Source organism: Microtus ochrogaster, chromosome 1 (assembly GCF_000317375.1).
Source record: "Microtus ochrogaster isolate Prairie Vole_2 chromosome 1, MicOch1.0, whole genome shotgun sequence".
In the NCBI taxonomy this organism is placed as follows: domain Eukaryota; kingdom Metazoa; phylum Chordata; class Mammalia; order Rodentia; family Cricetidae; genus Microtus; species Microtus ochrogaster.
The window spans coordinates 77935562-77957438 of record NC_022009.1 but is presented as its reverse complement, the minus strand read 5'-3'; the positions used below and the strand labels follow the sequence as shown (position 1 = coordinate 77957438).

At 34.9% G+C, this 21877-nt stretch overlaps 1 protein-coding gene across 1 annotated transcript in view; it reads left to right on the top strand.

The window, feature by feature from the left end:
* Agmo (alkylglycerol monooxygenase) overlaps positions 1-21877 on the top strand; it is a 254774-nt gene that overhangs the window by 182220 nt on the left and 50677 nt on the right. The window lies entirely within an intron of this gene.

Sequence of the window (21877 nt, the reverse complement as noted above, 5' to 3'; positions counted from 1 at the left end):
GCTATCTCTCTATTTCTGGCATCCTTTAAACCTTGTTTTTACTACATGGTTGCCACTGAATGCTAAAAAAATTTTATTGATTCATCGAAGTATAAGATGAGAGTGACTTCATATACAGGGTATTTGTATAATGTTGGTCAGTATATCAAAGATATATCCCACATGGGATTCAGGCCACCTGAGAAATGTCAACCTGGCCACAAATCAGATCAATGCCTGGCTTATGAGTACATATAATGTGGTTTGTTGCACATTTATTTAGGAGATAAGCTACTGTTTCTATAGAAAGAGCAAACAGTGGGATAAGATCATTATATGGTTTAAATTCACTGGGGAAGGGAGACCTTTTCGGTAAGTCACTGCATTGTGTTCCCTGGATTTTCCTCTTATTTTAGGTAGTTGAAAATGAAGGTCAGTAGATGCCAGGGCAAAGTTACCCTTTTCCATAAAGTAGCTTTTGTAGTTTGAGCTTTCATTCTCTCTTGAATTTTTCTTTCTATTATTCTTTTGATGGCTTTTTAGTACGCTATGGCGGGAGACAGAGTAATGGACTCTAAACATACCTATGCTTTAATATCTAGAACCTATGAATGTTTCTATCTAGGAAGGAGAGAAGAATTTAAAGCTGTGGATGAACTAAGGTGCTAACTAGCTAATCAACTATAGAGATTGTTACAGATTGCCTGTCCTTTGTGTAATCACTGCACTGGGAAAGGTTAAAGACGGAGGCAGGAGAGTCATAGTGATGTGGGGTAAGGAATGCTGTTACAGAAAGTGAAAAACAGTCAAGGGCCTTAAAGGTAGACAGCACCCAGAGGCTTAAAAGAGAGGTAAAACAGATTCCTAGAGCCAGCAGAAGTGTAGCTCCGTCACTGCTCTGAATTTAGAACAGTGAAGCCCACTCTGGATATCAGACCACAACTGTAAAATAATCCACTATGCCCTGTTAATTCTTTAGGTTTATAACTCATAACATCATTGATGGGATATTAATATAGCTTGCCTGACTAAAAAAGAGAAATTATATCTTCTTTTATAAAGAATAAAAATGTTAAATATATGACAATAAGGACAGAACTATCTCCGTATTTCCAAAACGGTAATCATAGTTATTCAAAATCTTATACTATAAGATGATATAACTTAATATGCTATCAAGGAAATAAAGGATAATTTTGTTTGATTCAGTTTTTAATAGTATTTTGAGTACTGATTTAAACTATTTATATGTTAATTTAAAGGGAAAGACAATTTTTTTCCAAAGAGTATGCAAATATTCTGATTTCTGGCAAAGTGATAGAAACTGACTTTTTTTTTTCTTCCTTTTTGCTGGCTGTCTTCCTCCATGGTTGTAGCTAAGAATGGAATGGAAATTTTTGCTAAAAATATTATCTTGGCATTTTTAGCAAATAGGAGCTAAATAACCATAGCTTTGATCATTTATTGCATATGAGTGCTTATGAGAGTTTTTACGTTTGTTTAACTAACATTGCTAAATGAAATTATTCTTTAAATTAAAACCAAACCTGATCTATTTAAAGTGCGCCAAGTTCCTCGGCGTTAACACTACATATTTACTCATGGCAGCTGCTAATCCTGAAAACTGGCACTGAGCCTGTGAAGAGAATCCTGAGACTCTGGAGGATGAGGGAAGCTTTTCTTCCAGACAGCACAGGATGCGTTTTTACTGTGATGCTTTTTAGAAACTCAAGAAACAGAGAGGCATACAGTGTTAATTTGGCAACCTGTAAAGATAATATTGAGAGAATTATCATTTTTATTTCTGCCAACTATGAAAATGGTTTTCTCTCTAGTGGGTAACAACTTTTATTTGTTGATTTTTATTTTTTCTTATACTTTCTTTTCTCATACAATATATCCTAATTATTGTTTCTCCTCCCTCCGCTCCTCTCAGTTTCTTTCCAACTCCCTTTCCCTCTTGATCCACTCTTTCTGTCTCTCTTTAGTAAAGAACTACTAGCTTCTAAGAGATAACAAACAAACACAACAGAATAAAATACCAAATGAGTCAAAAGCTATGATATCAACGTTGGACATGACAACCCACCAGAAGGACAAGAGTTCGAAGAGCAGACGATAGTGTCAGAGACTTCCGTCTGCTCACAGTTATGAGTCCCATATAAATTCTAAGTTAATAGCTATAATATATACACAGAGGGCCTGGCACAAACCCACATAGGGCCGTACTTTCTGTTTCAGGCTCTGTGAGTTCATATGCATCTTGCTCAGTTGACTCAGAGGGCCTTGTATTTTTATTGTCCTCCATTACCTTTGGCTCTTCCGTGCTTTCCACCATCTATTCTGCAGGATACCCTGAGCTTTGATGGCAGGGATTTGATGAAGAATTTTAATTTAAACTCTTTCCACATGTCTGACTATGGGTTTATGCGCCTCTTCCCATCTGCTTTCAGAGGAAGCATCTCTGATGATGACTGGATTAGGCACAGATCTATGAATATAGCAGACTGTCATTAGGAATCATTTCATTGATTTAGTATAGTTTCCATACTCCTCCCAAGTGCCCCCCTCAATTCCAGCTTTCCCTCCCACACTTTCTTCCTCCATATCCCTACCTGCTCAGCCCATTGCCATTTCTACCTAGCCCCAGTCCACCCATAAAATCTATTCTATGTTCTCCTTGCAGAGAAATACCTTTTACCTACCATGTCTCCCCCACTTTACCAATTTACTCTGACTCAATGAACTCTATATAGCTTGGTTAGCCTTTACTTAATGGTTAGCATCCCCTTAAAAGTAAATACACATCATATTTGTTTTTCTGAATCTGGGTTCCCTCACTCAGGGTGACTTTTTGTCTCCCTCCATCAATTTCACTGCAAATTTCATGATGTTCATGATGTCATTTTTTTAAATGGCCAGGTAATAGGGCATTGTGTCAATGTACCACACTTCCTTAATCCATTGTTTTGTGGAGGAACATCTCGATTGTTTTCAGTCTGGCTATGATGAATAAAACTACAATGAACATGGTTGATCAAGTGTTTTTGTGTTAGGATGGAGTGTTCTTCGGGTGCTAAATGTGGTATAGCTAAATCTGGAGGTACATCAATTCCCAATTTTATGAGAACTTTTCATTTTGATTTCTATAGTGGCCGAACAATTTTGCACTCCAACCAGCAATTTAGGAGTGTTCCTTACTCCATATATTGTCTGGCATGAGCTGTCTCTTGTTTTATTGATCTTAGCCAAGACAGAGTCTCAAAGGAATTTTATTTGCATTGTCTCTGAGCCCAAGGATGTGATGAGCATTTCTTTAAGGGTTTCTTGTAACATGAGGGCCTGCTTATTGGGGTTTCTGTCCTGCCCAGTTCACACAGTCGTTAGGTCCCAAAGAATTACAGAGAAGGTCTACATAAGTAAGAAAACTGATTGGCCCATTAGCTCAGACTTCTTATTAACTCTTATCACTTATATTAGCCCATTATTATAGTATATGTTAGCCACATGGCTTGGTACCTTTTTCAGTGGGGTAGGTCACATCTTCCTTCTTCAGTGTCTGGACAGGCCTGGGGAAAGAGTTTCCTTCTTCCCAGAATACACCTGTTCTCACTGCCCTACCTCTACTTCCCGTCTGTTTGTCCCACTTATACTTCCTGCCTGGCTACTGACCAATCAGCATTTATTTAAAACATAATTGACAGAATACAGAATTGTCCTGCACCAGTTTCTAAGCCATTTGAAATTCTTACATTAAGTGTTCTCAATTTAGATCTATTTTTCCATTTTTAATTGTTTTATTTGGTTTTCTAATATCAAGTTTCTTGAGTTCCTTATATATTTTTGGATATTAGTACTCCAGTGGATATGGATATATGGCTGAGTCTTTAGTTTTACTCTCTTGGTCAATGTATCTATTGTTATGCCAATACCATGTGGGTTTTACTACTACAGCTCTGTACTACAGCTTGAAATCCAAGACAGTTGGACATCCTGCAGTTCTTTTATTATTCAGGATTGTTTTAGCTATGATTTTTTTTTAACCTATGAAGTTGAGAATTATCCTTTTAAGGAAAGTAAAGAATTTTGTTGGAATTTCTTCTAATTTCTGGTTTGGTAGGATCACTATTTTTATTATGTTAAAACTACTGATTCATAAGCATGTGAGATCTTTCAATCTTCTGATATCTTCTCAAAGTTTTTTCTTCAAAGACTTGAAGTTTTATCATAAATCTTTCACTGCTTGGTTAGAATTTTGTATTAGTTGAGACTACTGTGAAATATATTAATATTCTGATTTCTTTCTCAGACTGTTTGTCATTTGTGTATAGGAAGGCTACAGATTTTTTTGAGTTAATCTTATTTCCAGCCACAATGCTGAAAGTGTTTATCAGATGTTAGAGTTTCTTAGTAGAATTTTAAGATCGCTTATATATACTATCATATCATCTGTGACTAGTGAGGCTTTGATTTCTTCCTTTCCAATCTTTAATACCTTGAACGCTTCCAGTTGTCTTATTGCTTTAACTAAAATTTTAAGTGCTATATTGTATAAATGTTGAGAGACTGGACAGACTTTTCTTGTTACTGATTGTAGTGGAATTTGCTTTGAGTTTCTCTCCATTCAATTCGAAGTTGGCTATAGGTTTGAGTAAGTTGTTTTTATTATAATTATGAATGCCCTTTGTTGTTGCAGGATATTTGATCACACTGTGAACCCAAGATTTTATAATTTATTTGAAAAAAAACCTTGTTTTTATCTGTGTTGTGACTCAGTCATATTACACACCTTTAATTCAAGAGCTTTCTGCTTGAATTATAAACACAATTAAATAAAATCAATCTGAGGTCAAGAGATGAGTAAGCAACCAACTGAGAGGAAAAAAAACAGAAAAATGAAGTCAGAAGGACAAAGAGAAATGCACAGGAAGTAGAAAGGAAGAATATCATGTCAGGAGAGATTTATGTGAGAAGACATTGAAGAAAGAGCTCCTTCTGGGATTAATTATGAATGAAGAAACACCTGGGTGCTTTCTTTGTCTCTGAGCTAGCAGGTTTTCCCACTGGTATCTAGCTCATGAGTCCTTATTGATAAAATAGAATGGAAGAGTCTTCATTAAAAACAAAACCTTGCATCTCTAATATCTTACGGGTTTTATCATGAGGGATGTTGGATTTTGTCAATGGCTTTTTAAGATCCTAATGAAATGATTATCTGTGTTTTTGTTTTGTTTTGGTTTTTGTTTCCATTTTATTAATATGGTGAGTTACAGTGACTTGTTTTCATGTGTTGAATCATTACTGTATCTCTGAGAGAAGCAAGCTAGATCACGGATGCTCTTTTTGGTATGTTCTTGGATGTAGTTCACAGGCGTTTTGTCAAGCATTTCTCCATCTATGATCATAAGGGAATTTGGTCTGTAATTCTCTTTTTTGTTGATCCTTTAAGTGGTTTGGGTTTCAGAGTAATTGAGGATTCATAAAATGATCACAGCAATGCTCCTTATGTTACTAGTTTGTTGAAGAATTTGAAAAATATTGATGCTAATTCTTCTTTGAAACTCTGGTAGAACTCTGCAATAAAACCTTCTGGCACAAATCTTTTTCTGGTTGGGAGACATTTAATGATTTATTTCACTAGAGGATAGAGGTTTATTTAAATTATTTACCCTATCTTGATAAAATTTTAGTAAGAGATAACTATCAAGAGAATTTTTCATTTCTTTTAGATTTCCCAATTTGGTGGAAGACAAATTTTTAAAATATGTCTTTATGATTCTCTGAAAATTTTTTTGGTATCTGTGTTCATGATACACTTTCCATTTCTGATTTTACTAATTCAAGGTAGTTTGGATTAGGGTTTCTCTTTCTTGTTGATTTTCTCAAAGAACTAATTCTTTGTTTTATTATTTTTATTGTCATATTATCTATATTGCTTTCTCCCTCAGTTTGATAATTTCTTCTCGTCTACTAATGTACAGTTTGAAACAAAAATATGACTTTAAAATTTTTCTGCTTTTCTCTCCTCCTTCCTAACTTCTTACTTATGACCTTGATCTCTCTCAAATCTGCTCATAAATAATTTAATTATATACATATATACACAATATATGTATATGTGTGTTTGTGTGTGTGTGTGCATGTGTATATTGTCCTTTCTTTTTTTCTTTCAGTTCCAGAAGTTACATATTTTATAATTGCAACATACTATGAAAAATAAGAATTCCTAGAAAGGCAAGAAAAAATGAAAAGTGATACTACTTCTGCTGTTGAAATAAATTTGTTTGATATAGTCATTTTGGAGAGCATTTTTTTTTGCCCAATTCCTGAGGGTGAATTGCATTGATTTCAAGAAGATAAATTTCAAAGCTGCTTGATAGCAAGAAGAAATGAAGTAATGCGTTTTTAAGTTGTGACTGGAAGGAAACCTCCTTCTATTGTCTTTACACATATCAGTGTTCTTTTTTTTTTAAGTTAAACTTAATTTAGGTGGAATCTAGATTTTACTGTATGTTGACTGAATGTATTTGAATAAATATCTAACTTCTGTAATTTTATCCAAGAAACAGAAAATAGTTATGTGAAATCCTTTATATGCTCTGATATGAATCATCTTGATTGTTATATTTTATTGTATAGTCTATAATAGCAACAAGGATGACAGATGAAGAAAAAATCAATGCACTTCATCTACAGAAGAGTTTGTAGGATCCCACCTGCTTAAAGTTTTGAGCTATAATTCAGAAACGCTTTATGAAAAGGGATTTGAAGACATGCATTTTGTTCTCAAGAAGTTGCTGATAAAGAAGGTTGATGATGAGTGGGCAGTTCCTGTGACTCCTGGGAGTTGCTATGATGTATGTAGATATGCTATGATGTAAGCTAATGCCACCACAGTAGAGAAGAACCCTTCAACCTTGCCCTTAGGAAAATCCTAAAGATGCACCCAAAGGCTTAAAGAAGAAGTGTTGGAATGAAGTCAGAAAAGATGTAGATAGGAATATATTTTAAAGGGGAGAAACCTATCTAGGCAAATTCATGGTGAATTCTCAATAGTAATATCCATGGTTTAAAGTTGTATCTAGGTCTCATTTTTCAATGATATTCACACAGGATAAACAGAATTTCTTCCTCTTGAAGTTAGGAAGACAATACGAATTCTTTCAATCTAGAATTCACATGAATATATTGTCACTTTTGAGAAATATGTCAGCTTAGGGCTAACGGCTGAAGAGGAAGAGTGAGAAAAGAGAAGTGAGTCAGGGGAAACTGGAAGGAACTTCTAGGTATTAAAAGAAAATGAATAAAATGGAATTAGATTGAAAAATTGAAAAGAATTTAGATAGACAAGAGAGATAAAAGTCAAAGCACATCAAACTGCCTTGGTGATTGGTCAACGCTGCAGACAAAGAGGGAGTTTTACTTGTCTGGTCAGAGTATAATCTCTATGATGTATTTGAAGGCACAGACCCTGACTTCACTGACAGGCACCTCTGTCATGATGGCACCTGAGCTATATAATCACAGCAGCAAGCCAGAAGCTCAGGAAAACAGATGAAACTGGAGGTGTTAAACTTTGACCACGCTTATATGTGCAGATATAGTCATGGAAACTGCATAAAACAATGATTTGAGAAAATATTCTGGGTTTTTCAATTTTGATACAATTATGATTGGCAATTATAATCGTTTCCTCCATAGCTGTTATTTTAAAAGACCAGTGTGTGCTTCAGTGACTTACTTCAGAACTTCCCCACAAGCTTTAAAACAGTCAATTAACCTCATACTATTTTGGATTTTAAATCGATGTGTCCAGTCAAATAAAACTATTCTTTATCTACCATTATCACCAGTGACGCTTTTAAATAAAGCATTTTGAATTGTACTTTGAAATGAAGGTGTAGGTCTCTTTCAAGTTTTTGCCATATAATAAAATTTGTGATTCAAGGTTTCTACCAAATAAATGGGCTTGGCTTGAAGACAAGTCATGTCAAACAAGAATTTCCACATTTTAAAGCCCCACAGGACTTTGTCTTGATGGAATATAAATTATGACTTTATTTTTCAGAAGGCTGTTAAGAACCAGGTGACTAGACTAGGCTGCAGTAAAGTATAAAATATAAATCTCACCATCATTGTATAATTGTCTTTTACCCACAGGAGAAACTCATAAGTACAAATTTTAAAAAAATATATTTTCTTTTAGGGTCATATTATAATTATTTTGTTTGAAACAAATTTCATGATACACAGCTTTTAATCTCAAAACTCACCACATCTGTGTGGTTTAATGCTTCCGTTTCTCATCAATTTGACTTTGGCATTTAAAATGATCAACTATTTTATACAAAGTTCATTTACTTTGTTATGATGATCATTATATGTTTAGTACTATTTTATATACTTGATATATAAATTAATCTATAGACTTTGCTAATGTGGGCTACTTAACACAGTAAAGTAGAACTCTTAGTTTAGGGACACACTGTTCACTCTATAAGAAGTAGTGCAATTTAAAATAGTAGGTGAAAACTTGATTTGTGATAATCAAGTCTTTAAAATTGAACCATATGCAGAATTTACAATTCTGAGTAGTATTATAAATCATATTACCTTTTAAACTAGGTAACAAAAAATTCTCTATTTTAAAAAAAATCAGTCTTATTCTAAGGTAATTTGGGTTCCAGACCAAAGAGAACTTGGGAAATTTTTGTTTGAGTAAAAGTCTCACAGCTGGAAAGAATCCAAGTGATCACTGAAGGATATGTTTCCTGTCATCCACCTCTCCACCAAACCATTTCTTGTAGCTTGAAAATAATAAAGATTTTGTAAGCCCCACGAGGTCTTTTTTGATCCATGAATGAAGTTACCCTAGATTCATATAACTGAAGTCTCACTTCCTTTCCGCCACTGAAACTTAAAACCCTTTCATTTATTGGTTTGGAATAAGGAAAGTCTCCTAAAATTGTCAAAACTTGATATTTTATGAAGTCAGTCTCAGATTATGTCAAAAGTTTTGATGACAATTCAGTCTAGTACTCCAATATAGGTCTCTGCCTCTGTTTCCATCAGTTCCTGGATGAAGGTTCTATGGTGATATTTAAGATATTCATCAGTCTGACTACAGAGAAAGTCAAAATTGGGCCCCCTCTCCTCTATCTCTTAGGGTCTCTGCAGGGGTCATCCTTGTGGATTCCTGGGAATTTCTCTAGAGCTTGGTTTCTGCTAACCCTATAATGGCTCCCTCAATCAAGATGTTTCTTTCCTTGCTCTCATCTCTATCCTTCCTCCATCTTGACTATCCCATTCCCTAAATTTTCCTCAACCCTCACCTACCCCCTCCTCTTCCCCTTTTACCCTCCCTTCTCCCCCCACCACCATGCTCCCAGTTTTATCAGGAGATCTTGTCTGTTTCCAATTTCTAGGTGGATCTATATATGATTTTCTTTGTGTTTACCTTATTACTTAGCTTCTCTAGGATTGTAAACTATAGGCTCAATGTCCTTTGTTTATAGCTAGTATCCACTTATGAGTGAGTACATACTTTTTGGGTCAGCGTTACCTCACTCAGAATATTGTTTTCTAATTCCATCCATTTGCATTCAAATTTCAAGATGCTGGCTGGGCGGTGGTGGCGCATGCCTTTAATCCCAGCACTCCGGAGGCAGAGGCAGGCGGATCTCTGAGAGTTCGAGGCCAGCCTGGTCTACAAGAGCTAGTTCCATAACAGGAACTAAAAGCTATGGAGAAACCCTGTCTCGAAAATCCAATAAAAAAAAAAAGAAAATTTCAAGATGCCGTTGTTTTTTACTGCTGATTAGTACTCTAATGTGTAAATATGACACATTTTCTTTATCTGTTCTTTGCTTGAGGGGCATCTAGGTTGTTTCCAGGTTCTGGCTATTACAAATAATGCTGCTATTAACATAGTTGAACAAATATCAGAGAAATTGGGAAGAAAAAAGAAATTGTGATCTACATTGCTTTCCACCCCTAGCTTAATTTAGTCACTAGCTAGACTTGATATTTTTGTATTGAATGTTCCTCCCTGAAGGTGGCTTCTTAAAAAAATTATCTTTTGATTCCATGGCACTATAAAAAGGCCTGGTCCTTTGAATGTTCAATAATAGGCATTTGAAATACATAATCAGAATATATGACATATAAGCAATAATTAAAAATATAAAACTTTTAATGTGCAATAACCTGAAAAACACTCAATGCCTGGAAAATCTTAAGCTGTAAATCTCCCCTGTGTTTCCATAAGAATATGCATGCTGCAAACCTTCTGATATTACCACTGCTTCCCGGTAACCTAATCAAATTATCGAATGGCTTTAGTTTTTCTTAGTCAGTAGATTTGAGATCACACCCACAATTTCCCTGTCTGGGACTGTGAACTGCATACAGTCCGACTCTTCCCTTCCACAGCTGTTCTATGAACTCACATAATGGGATTCTATGATGACCCCAAGGGATCTGAGAGGACAGAAAAAGCTAAGAAAGAAAAAAAGGATGAAAGAGACTTTAAAAGATGAAATGAATGTTAAAAGACTCTGTAGGTCAAGAAGGCATATACAGTATGCCATTCACTTATTCTGCAATATAGGGGCTTTTCAGTTGATTGGGCAGAGAGCCCACTTATTTTATAAAGTGTTCAGGGAGCCTGTCAAACTTTGAGGAAAGACATCCACTTGATATTATCATCTGTGTATACAAAACACTGGAAGTCGAATTAACATAATTTGTAATCTTGAGTTGGAAGTCTAATAATTTGAGCTGTTAGAAACGTATCTCCAATGCCTCATTCTCGATCATCTGAATGTTGTTTAGTTATAAATAGATTGGAGAAGCAGTCATGATCCTCACAGATTCCAGAACACCATGTGCATGCGTTCCTGGTGACGTCTCCTTGTACACTACTTATATGCCTTTCTACCTAATACTTTCAGGGCATGGCGAATCCAACATTCCATGTTTCACAGCATCTATGAACTCTTGCTCTGCTCTCTTTACTCTGCCTTTCTGCACCTTCCTGTCCCTCACATTCTTTTATGGCAGAGGACAGCTCTCTCACTTTTTCTAACAAGAAACACACACTGCAGGTCAGCTGCAGAGGTCACCTTCATGCTAGTGTCATAGGTCAAACAAGATCACTTACATTTTTCAGAAGGTCATTTTTTCTCACTGGGTGGGATATGACCTTTTTCCTGTTCAGAGAAAAGCAACCACCCCAGATGTTCACCACCCCTTCTCCTCCTCTCTGGCTTCCTCTATTCTTTTCCTAGTTCGATGCCAAACACGCAAACTTGGACATTAATCTTTCTGGCTATCTTAAGCTAAGCTTTTAGAAGATGGTGTTTATTTCTACTTAATACTTTTAAAACAAGAAAAACAAACATGCAATACTGAAAAAAACCGATATTTTTATATAAGATAAAACATAGGACATATATCCTCAATTTTAGGTTGAATGTATAGTTCTGAAATTTGTTCTTTTTAAAAGATATTTTGAAGCATTACTTACATCCATTTTTCTCTGTGTCTGTGTTGCCATCTGTAGCCACATTTGTGAGATGTAAGTGTTTGGTGACTCTACCTTGGAGCTCTACTTCTTAAATGGCTAGTGTCTTTTGTTTCTTCACTGACTATCCTTAAAGCCTTTAATCTTTTGATACCTTTTAGATTTGCTCATTAACTCCAGAGCAACCAACTTTATGGGGAGGGGGACTTTTCCTAGTTACAGACATGTCTATATCTTTAATATGAGAGCGAAAACTATAGAATTTATCGATCTAACCTTCTTTCTGAAGATCAACCCTAGCTGACTGGTCACGTCACATGCTCTGAGTGCATTATCTTAAACATGAAACGTTGTTAAGGGACTGGTGGAGGATGAGTAGAGAAAATAGCACAAGAGAGGCTTCTCTCCATGGCTCTTACCCTACAACAGGAAAGTAGGGATGGACCTGTTGGAAGCAGCCAGTGTACAGGGGACAAGTGTGAACATCCTGTACTGCTCACACTCATTTATATAGTTCAGCGACATTTCCAGATATTTTAATTTTTAAATAACTTTTACATTTCCCATCTCTTTTACATTCCAAAGTTTCTTTTTTTATTGAGTCCTGGAATTGGAACAAAATAATACATCATGAAGCAAGGAAACCTGGCAAAAATACGCTACACCCTTTCTCTCCACACCTACTTTATTACAGAACTTTCATATCCCGTAAAATTCCGTAACTAGCATGCCTTTCAAAAAGGGTTACTGTCTGCCTTTTCTTTTTAGATGAATAAGCTTGTAAATTAGAATCACATTCCTCTCAAGATGAATGATTTCTTTTCAAAATGTTTGTTTGTTTCACAGACAATATATAAACTATCAATGATTCCTAAGATAAATACAGTGATTTGGCTTGATAAATTAATTTATATTATATTTTAATAATTATTACAAGATGAGTTAATAGATAAAACAGAAAGCTTGTACCTATAATAATGAGTTTGCCAAAGCTCACGCAGTGTTTACTTAAAGTATCATTAAATGAACATACTTCTACAGAAACAGGCCAGGAATCTTGTCAATATTTCATTTTTGGATACTTATTCCTGTTTGACACCTGAAGTAACTGCGTATGATCACACCCTAATGTTCAATGACCTGTACAGTTTTGATCCCTAAGCTCATTTCTATATAAAAATGTTAAAATTTATTTTGTTAACTATGTTATTAAAAATCTCTGTGCAATCTATTTTTATATGTTAAACATTCCTGTATTTATCTGTTTTTACTTGGTACTGAGCTACAAAACTTCTTGGAGTCTGTAAAAGTTTCATGGGTTCTCAGCTGTGTGGTTAAATAGTCCTGATTCATCTCTGCATTTCTATACATTTATTTTCATAGTCCTTTTTACAAAGTAATTTGTAAATGGCAACTCATGCTATTAGTTGTAAAGATCTTGAGAACTACTTGCCTGATTTTTCTAATGGTGCTTAGGTATTAACAGTATTTAAATTTACTTTTGTATACAGTCAATGTATGCTTTTAGATTATCATCAATGACATTTTCAGTCCAAGACATGGAACCACTGAAGCAATATTAATGTGAGAAAGATTTTAAACATGCATTTGTTTCTTGGAACATAAGAAATCATTATTCTATTCTAGTAGGATGTCGCTTGTTTGCTCCTGGCTGCTCAGCCTCCCAAAATAACCACTCAGAAACTGTACTAATTAAATTACTGCTTGGCCAATCACTATGGCATATCGCTAGCAAGCTCTTACATATTAAATTAACCCATTTCTATTATTTTATATTTCATGAGGTTCATGGCCTACCAGCAAGTTTCCAACTGCCAGTATTTGTCTTTCTTCTCTGGGAAGCTACATGGCATCTCTTGACTCCACCTTCTTTCTCCCAGCATTCTGTTTAGTTTTCTCCATGTAGCTCTACTCTACCCTATCATAGTCCAAGGCAGTTTTTTAAATTTATTAACCAATAAAAGCAACACATATAAAGAAGGACCTATCACACCAGTCTATGTTTTTTAAGTTAGAAATCTTGTATGTGAGTGTGTGTGTGTGAGAGAGAGCAAAATTCAAGTGACTCTGAAGTTCAACTGGTAATAATGCAGCATTAGTGCCTAAAGTCATGCATGGCTAGAGGTCAATCCCTGGAAAACGGTTTTTCATAAAATAAGAGCGTCTGCTACTATTTGGCTTCAGACTTCAGTTCTATAATTTCTGTAACTTTTTGTTTTTTTGTTTTTTGTTTTTTTGGCTAATTCATATTACAGAATGTCATCCACATCTTTATGACTTTCTAATTTCCTCCAGGTGGTTTGCTATTTTTCATGTCATTTCATGGTAGAAAAATAGCTTCTTCCATTCATTGGATGAAGTGACACTCTGTAATATTCATATTAAAATGTAGCATGAGTGTTACATGGCAATGATATTTATCAGAAAATAAAACTGTATATAAGGCATTGTACTTCTCAATGTGTTTGACTGACCTAAGACATAGCTTGCAGAAGATTTTCCAAGTCAGCTTTTATCTCTTCTATCTTCTTTAACATCCCCTGATGGCTCCCCATGAGGATCCTGTCTTGATTAACCTGCTGGTCCATGTCACCTTTAATCTGTGGAACTGTGAGGACACCATATTTCTCAAGAGATGTTCTTGTAAGAAGAAAACATTAGTCTTTTGTCCTAGACATGGTGTTGAGACAAATGTAAGCACTATGACACAGTACATAAAACAACATATAGTATCACATCTTGTGATATGAAAATGAGAACTGTAGGTAAATCATACCAGTCATACTTTTTCTAGTGTTTCCAGGGAGTTGTTATCGGGAAACACAAAAGGAAGAAAACAGACTTGGATATTCCAGGCAGCCTTTCAATTTAATTAAACAGGTACTGTAAAGGCTGCCAAAATGCCAAAATAGCATGTTATGACAGACCAATTGCTCAGCATGCATGAAGCCCAGGGTTCATCTCCCAGTAATATAAAATGACTGTTTGTTATGTTATATGTTATATTGCATTATGTTGTGTTACATTTCATTATGCTATGGTATGTTGTTATGCCATGAAATGCCATAATACAATTTGCTGTTTATTTTATAGATATGATGATTGACAATGAATTTGGCTAATGATTTCGGTGTATAAGTCTCAAGCATAAAATATGGACTGTATATTTCTGTAACTAAAAGTAAATTAAAAAGTAGCATTCAAAAAGAGACCTAACAGTTTTGTGTTGTAATAACACAGGTACCAGATATCAGTTGTAGAATGAGTTAACTCTGGAACTGATATATAGAAACTGGACACCTAGAGTCACTGCAAGGGAAGTTATACAGTCTATGATGGTGTGGGCAGTTAGAGAAAATAAAAAACAGTTCTGTGAGAATAAGAAAAAATCATGAATTGGAGAGAGCAAGAAGATACCATAATTGTAGATGAGGCGTTTATATTTCAACCCAATGAAAATGGTGTTGTCTATGTCTAGAAATAAGTGACAGGCTTGATAACAGAAAAAAATAGAGTTTGGTCATGGTGGTACACACCCATTATACCAGAAGGAGCATGAGGGTTGTGTTTCTTGTTGGAAGACAACTGGGGTTACAAAAGAATGGGTAGGCAAATAAAGAAAAACAAAAACAACATGAGAGTGGATGTAAAACAGATCAGACTTGGTGAATATTTAACTGGTGAAAAGACAGGTCCTGAGGAGAGAAAAAAAGCAGGCCTACAGGGCTAGATGATTAAATAAAGTACAGCCATTGAACTAGTTAAATGTTTTATCATAAATAAAATGGTAAAGAAATTAAATACCATATTATTTGCCAGAAAAAGTATATAGATTTTGTAGTCTATGCTTACTATTAATAGTCTATGTGCTAAGTTCTAAATATTAATTTATCAAAAATCAGAAGACAGAAATTCTTATGCTTCATTTAAAACATTGACTCAACACTTCCATTTAATTTTCATATTTTGTTGACTTACTTTACTGATGACATTGCCTTTCAAGGGGAATCTTCTCATCAACAGACTACAATGCTTTCTTTGAGCATGGCAAGCAGCATCACCCCAGGAATAATAATGAACAAATCATAACACGTTCTTAGTAGTTTAATTTCTATAATTTGTTCTTTACACAATGCCTATTCACTTTTGTCAGTTTCCTGCTACCCTGTCAACCTTTTATAGTGCATGTTATTATTTTTCCATAGGTAACAATAGCTTCATGTAAATATACTTAAAGTGAGTATTTTTATAACTATTTAAAAACTTTTGAAATAAACCAAGAAAACATTTCGATTATAAACAAATATGCACCAAATGTAAGAGTACCCAGGAATGTGAAATAAACTCTACCACAGTCTAAATTACATATTGTCCATCACATACTTATAGTGGGAGACTTCAATATTCCGCTATCCTCAACAGACCAGTCATTCAAAGAAAAACTAAATGGAGACAAGCTGTAGCTACTTGTTGTAACCAAATGGACCTAACCAAAGTTTCTAGAACACTTCACCCAAACAAAGAAAACTATATCTTTTTCTTGGCACCACATGGAACTTTCTTCAAAACTGATCACATGCTCAAACACAAAGCAATTCTCAGTAGCTACAAGAAAATTGATATAATGTCTTGCATCATCTTGAAACACACAGATAAAAATCAGATATGAATAACAACAGAAAGTTTACAAACTCATGGAAACTGTACAACCCTCTGATGAATGAAAAATGAGTAAATAAAGAAATTTAAAAAAACAAAGACTTTCTACAACAGAATGATAGTGAATACACAAAAAGGAATAAGCCAAAATATTTTTATTGTACATGACATGATTGTATATATAACTTACCCCTAAAAAATTCTACCGAGAAACTCTTACAACTAATAAACACTTTCAACAAAGTATCTGGATACAAAACTAAGTCACAAAAATTAGTAGCTATTTTATACAAAAATGGCAAATGGACTGAGATAGAAATCAGGGGAAACACCCTTTGCAGTAGCCTCAACTAATACAAAATGTCTTGGAGTAATTCTAACCAAGCAAGTGAGAGACTTGTATGATAAAAAGAAATTAAAGAAGATGTAAAATTAATCCTGAATAATGAAGAAACTGCTGGAGGTATCACCATCCCCAAATTCTTGCCGAATTATAGAGAAACGATAATAAAAACAGCATAGTAGTGGCACAAAAACACATATATGATCAATAGAATCAAATTGACACAGACTTAAATCCACCTATTTATGAACATCTGATTTTATATAAAGAAAGTAGAAATACACAGTGGGGGAGAAATAAAAACCAACATCTTTAACAAATTTTGCTTGTCAAACTGAACAGTTGTACATAAGAGAATCAAAAAGATCAGACTTAGCATCTCTCCCAAAACTCAATTCTAAATGGATCAAAGACCTCAACATAAAATCAGATACACTGAGCCCAACAGAAGAAAATCATACAAGAAAAGACTTTTTGAACAGAACACAATTAGCACAGGTACTAAGATCCACAATTTATAAATGGGACCTCATGAAACTGAAAATCCTCTACATGGCAAAGAACTCCATTATTCGGACAAAGACTTGGATAAGATTTTACCATCTACTACACCTCTGATAGAGGGCTAATTTCCACAATATAAAAAAAACTCATAAATATATATCAAGAAAGCAAATAACCAAATTTTAAATAGCGTACATGTCTAAACAGAGATTGCTCAAAAGAAAAAACTTCAAATGGCTGAGAAACACTTGAGGAAAATGACAGCAAGACCTCATTTATGAAGAAAACACCTACAAAACACATTGGGTTTATAAAAATCTAGTGGTTGCCTACATAGAGCCCCTATGTATGTGCTACCATTTTGGAGTTTACCTCACTACCAAAATGAGAAACATACACATGGACTCAGTCCCAGACCCTCTGGTTTAGAATGGTGTCCTGTCTGCATGATATGCTGAGACAAAGGTGAAACAGAGTTTGTGGGTATAACCAACCAAAATATGATATAATTTAAGAACTTCTCCATAAGATGAGATAGAAGCCACACCCAACACTGAATTGCCACCCAGAACCTAATATTAGATAGCCTAGAAACTCAGTAAAATTAAATACCACAGTGCTAAAACAAATAATAAACAATCACAAAACGTAGCAATCAAATGACTTCTAAGGTAATAATAGATCAATAATAGTTCAGCCACCATCAGAGATGCTTCCTCCTGCAGTAGATGGGAACTAGTAGAGAAACCCACAGCAAGACAACAGGCAGAGAGACCTTGAAACACTCAGCTGAAAATGGATATCTCTATACCTCCCCGAAGGGTTGGAAGAGTCGAGGGAATCTTTTAGAAGAGGAAGAAAAAGAATACATGAGCCAGAGGGGATGCACACCAGCAAGAAATCCAAGTCCTCTAAGATGACAAGATTGATTCAAATATGACCTCACAGAGACTCAGGTTGCATGTAGAGAACCTTCATGATTCTGCACCAGGTGGGGCACTAGAAGTGAAGAGGGAAGTAGACACAAGAAGGTCCAATCCATAACCTCAAAGCAATCTCCAACTGATAATCACTTGCAAATGAAAATTTTTAGGGGGCTCAAGCCACTCCTAAGGTTATAATGCATCCCCAGCAGTAAATAGCCAACAGAAAATGAACTCAAGGGTATCTTTGGATATTCCTTGTTTCATAATGGCATATCAGGACTTTTCTTTTCTTAAATTTTTTTTCTAATTTTTTAAAATTTATTTTTACTTGATTATATATTTTTCTCTATTTTTACTCTATAGCTCTTTTCCATATATATTATGGCTTCCAATGTAATGTTTTATGGGACTCTTGAGTGTTTAAAAAAGTGTGTCTTCTTGTATCTTCTTTTGGGCTTTTTTCCTTCTTTCATGTGGATTTGTTTTGTTTTGCTTTGTCCTATTACAAAATTGATATGTTAATCTTTGTTTTACATTATTATATCATATTCATATTATTAACCCTTGGAAAACTGATTGTTTTCTAATGAGAGACAGAAATGAGGTGGACCTGAATGGGAGGGGAAGTTTAAGAGAAGTAGCAATAGGGAAAACTGATCAGTAAATATTACGTGAGAAAAAAATTCCATTTTCAATAGAAGGGAAAAAAGAATGAATAAAAATGCTGCAAACAGAGCCAAAGCTGTCAGGTACTAGAACAACAGCACACTCAGATGCTCTGTGACTACCAGAGATCTGGAAGAGCTCCCAGCCTTAGAAGTTGGGGGAGACTTGTGTGATACTTGCCAAAACTGTTGGAGGCCCTAAGGAAGTTCTTTTAAACCCTTCTGTTTATAAAGATGGAGTCATTCTTTCTTCTCTATGTGCAAGTTTTGCTTTTCTTTTTCAAGGCTCATATAAATCCTATAATCTTTTACTTCAACACAGTTTATGCTTTGGTTTAAAGATTTATAAAGGTGATCCTAGAAATAATAAGAATTGAACTAAAGATCAAAATTTATGTCAGTGTATTTATGAGAGCAGAAGAAATGCTAAGATCTGTCATCTTAACTATGAATGCTTATTCTCCTTTGCTGTGTAAATTCTTTCAGAGATATGTAAGAAACTTGACATGGATGCCGGGTCCTTTGCTTCACTAATTTGTAGGGTTGTTTCTTTTAAAGCCCTTCCCTTTTAAGGAATGCAAAATAGAGAAGACAATACAGTCTGCAGTTTTTTATAAAGACTCATTCTGCTTTGTTTATTGGAAGGAAAGATTTTTGATAAATGTTTCCAAAAGAACAGCCCTAGGTCAACACATAAGATGGATCAAGTCACATTAGCCACGCAGTTGCACGCTAGACATGCTACAGTGAGGAGCAATGGGATTTAAAGTTTAGAGGTTATACTAATTGAGTCATTTTATTTCTGTGTAGAAAATAAGAATTTAGCCAAAATTAATTTTTTAAAAATAGTTACTATCCCTTCTTTTAATTAATTAATTAATTAATTTTTAGTCTCTCTGATGAGTGGATGGTGTGGGGTGCAAGGAATGGGGGAGCAGGAGGAGAGGAGGGAGGAGGAACTGGGAATGGTATGTAAATAAAATAGTTACCTTTTTTTTTTTACAAAATATATAGTGATCATGGGAAACCTAGTAGTAATAACCTAAGAATCAAGATTTCTACAGCAACTCAAAGATATCTGCCATAGGTCTAAAAGCACTGATTTGACCCAAAATGTGAACAACTTAGTTTAATAATCCAGGTGTTCTCAGGGAAGCCTTGCATTCCACTGAAAGAGTAACTGGTAAGTTTCTATAAAGGACCTAATCTAAAATATCTAAAATTACTTTAGCTGATGTATCCAACAGATGCGTAGATATTGGTATAGCAACTTGAGAAGTCCATGGGATTGGGATTGTTTGCAAATGTTCTGATGTTTTCATCTAAATATTCTTAGACATCTACATATTAATGACAAGTTCTCACCAATGTCAAGTTAAATAGATAGAACTCATTTCAAAAATAGAGTGTACACATCCTTAACATTTGACTGATCTCTGTGGACCTAAAAACATGAGCTAGTGCTTTATTCGCTTGTTATTTATTTGTTTACTTATTGGTACAGTGTTGAACTTAGAACCTCTCACACGATAGGAAAGAACTCTATAATTTAGTTACCTTCCCCACCAAGCAATTTAATATTTTCTCTTTGTTTTCAGACAGAATCTGACTTAGTTACTCACACTGGTGTTGTACTTTCTCTGGCCCAGGCAGGCTTGAGTTCACAATTCTCATTTCTCAGGCATACAACTCTCCTAACCAAGTAGCTTGGGTTGCAGGTGTATGACAACGACTCGAACTCATATTTATAGTCTTATTGTATTCTAAAACAAAGCAAATGGTGCCGGGAAGCCAGTCCACTGTTTTCTACAGAAGATATAATGTTGGAATAAAGAAACAAGACTGGGTTGCCAAATAAAAGACAGTTCTAGATAAAACAAGTAGAAAAGTTGGTCTTGTTCGTAGTCATATAGTACAATAAATTAAATGTATTTCTATGGTGTTGTGCTCTTTAGACTTACATCAAAACAGTTGCCAATTTATCACCTTCATCTTGTCCTCACAGAATTGTTTTCTTACTAAGTATTAATTTTCTACCCAATGAAATCCTCTGAAACAAAGCAAGCCCTTCCAGTGAGACTCTTTCACCTGGAAATCGAATTTATCCTCAGTCTACTACTAAGAGGCGGTTTTACCAAAAGTCATGGTGCTTGTTGAGTTATATCAATGTATTCGATCTAAAACTGGCTTTTCTTTAGAATTTTCAATACTGATTAAATTATCTTGGGATGACTGAGATTAGTAGACATTTCATTTCTCTACATATTATGTTATCTCTGAATTTCTTTTGTCATAGCATGTGTGGAACTTTATGGTCTTTAAAGCAACTGTTCCTCATAAGCAGGCAATTAAAGTACTACTCTACATATATTTGTATCGATGGTGAGGATGTATTCCCAGAAATGCATCTAAACCCTGCCTCTATTAAAAGTTTCCGACTGTTCCATGGATGCTTCCAGGGTCCCTTTGGAAAGTGACAAACAGGGCAATGGACATGAATAGAAATTGAAACTGTATCAGTAACTCGGATGGATAGAGAAACGAATCATCAGCCTTTAATTCCCAAGTGCCAAGAAGGACTCTTTCCGGATAATGGTTCTTTAAGGTTAGAGATACAACTTAAGAGCAGAATTGCCGATATTGGATTCTGTTGTTAGTCATCACCCTTACTGCATTTGGCAAAGGAAAACAGTGTGGTGTATTATTACAAGAGGCATGATTTTTTTTTTCCGAATAGTTTTAAGTTACCATTTGCCTGGGTTCATCTGCTGCCCTGGTTGCTACCCTACATCTGCTATACAGGTGCAATAAACAGTAACTGTCTATCGTCTAAGGAAGCTCTCCATTTGCCTTTTGTAAAACTGAATACTGATGTGTGAATAAATGATTATAAAGAAAATTTTGAACATTCCTGAAATTATTATATTTGAATTGTTTGAAAAGAATAAATACCAATTAGAAAGATTATCTTCACCAATGGATGCTTTATATGCACTTTTGGGGAAATGGATAGAATCCTACAGTACGTTTTATCTACTTATTTTTTGGTTTTCTTTTTTGGTTGTATCTTTGTGTTACTCTGGCATCCCTGGAACTCAATATAATATAGAGCAAGCCAGGCTTGTGATAAAGATCCATTTCTTTCTACCTTCTGAGCCCTGGGATTAAAGACCCATGTCATGTCTCATGTCGCCACACTCAGTTTCTTCAAATTCTCTCTCTCTCTCTCTCTCTCTCTCTCTCTCTCTCTCTCTCT